At 34.7% G+C, this 1,282-nt stretch overlaps 1 non-coding gene across 1 annotated transcript; it reads left to right on the top strand.

Annotated features, from left to right (window-relative positions):
* The first annotated feature begins 596 nt into the window (after nt 1-596).
* On the top strand, nt 597-703 carry LOC111750724 (U6 spliceosomal RNA). Its single transcript, XR_002785812.1, has one exon. It is a non-coding gene; the product is annotated as a U6 spliceosomal RNA (small nuclear RNA).
* The last annotated feature ends 579 nt before the right edge of the window (nt 704-1,282 follow it).

The raw sequence follows: 1,282 nt of genomic DNA on the forward strand, positions 1-1,282 counted from the left end.
AAAGAAAAATAATAGTCTTTTCAGCAAATGATTCTTTATCAATTGGATTTCCACATGCAGAATAATGAAGCTGGACCCATACATCACAGCATATATAAAAGTTAACTCAGAATGGATGAAGGACCTACAAAGAAGAACTAAAAGCTTAGTTCTCTTAGAAGAAACTCTTAGAAGAAAGCATAGAGATAATGTTTTGGGATTTAATTTTCAATAGTGCATCCTTAGATGTGGCACCAAAAGCATGAGGAACAAATGACAGAGTAAACAAATTGGACTTCATCAAAATTAAAAAAAATGTGTGCATCAAAAGAGCTTATCAACAAAGTAAAGAGACAGCCTACAGATGGAGAGAAATTTGGGGGGAACCATATGTAATATCCAGAATATGCAAAGAACTCCTACAACTTAACAACAGAGACAATCTAATCAAAAAATGGGCCAAGAATTGAATAGATCTGTCATCAACGAAGTAGCCAACAAGCACATGCAAAAATGTTCAACATCATTAGTCATTAGAGAATTGCACATTAAAGCTACAATGAGATAAGACTTTACTCCCACTAGGATGGCTATGACAAAAAGAAACGGAAAACAAAGTGATTGCTTCAACATCACGTATACTAAAATTGGAACAATACAGAGAAAATTAGCATGGTCCCTGCGCAAGGATGACATGAAAATTCATGAGGTGTTCCATATTGTTTTGCAAGCTTTTAAGACCACAGTCACTACTCAACTGATGAACAGATAAATAAAATGTCATATATTTAGTGAATGAGTTTTCAAACATTATTTTGACACTGCATTTAATAATATCTCTAAAGTCAAAACATTATAAACAGTGATTATTGAATTTAAAGTTTAAAATAACCTTAAGGTCAAAACAATAAAGATTTAATATATACAAAAAAAGTATTACTGCTATTAGCTGTGTCTTAGTTTCCTAGGACTGCCCTAACGAAATACCACAAAGCGGGTGGCTTCTACAAAGAGAAATTTATTGTTTCACAGTTCTGGAGTCTAGAAGTCCAAATCAGAGTATCAACTATGTTGATGCCTTATAAAGAATAGGCTCTGAGGGAAAAACTGTACCACGCATCTCTCTTAGTTTCTGTTGGCTCCTGGAAATCCTTGGCATTCCTTGGATTGCATCTGCGCTGTAGTCCCATGGCCATCTTTTTCCTGTTTAACCCTCTGTGTCTATTTTCCTTTATAAAACAACCCTCAGATGAGATCAGGGCCCAACCTACTACAGTACAAATTCATGTTAACCTAACTGATG

The sequence above is a fragment of the Loxodonta africana genome, chromosome 20, assembly GCF_030014295.1.
Source record: "Loxodonta africana isolate mLoxAfr1 chromosome 20, mLoxAfr1.hap2, whole genome shotgun sequence".
In the NCBI taxonomy this organism is placed as follows: domain Eukaryota; kingdom Metazoa; phylum Chordata; class Mammalia; order Proboscidea; family Elephantidae; genus Loxodonta; species Loxodonta africana.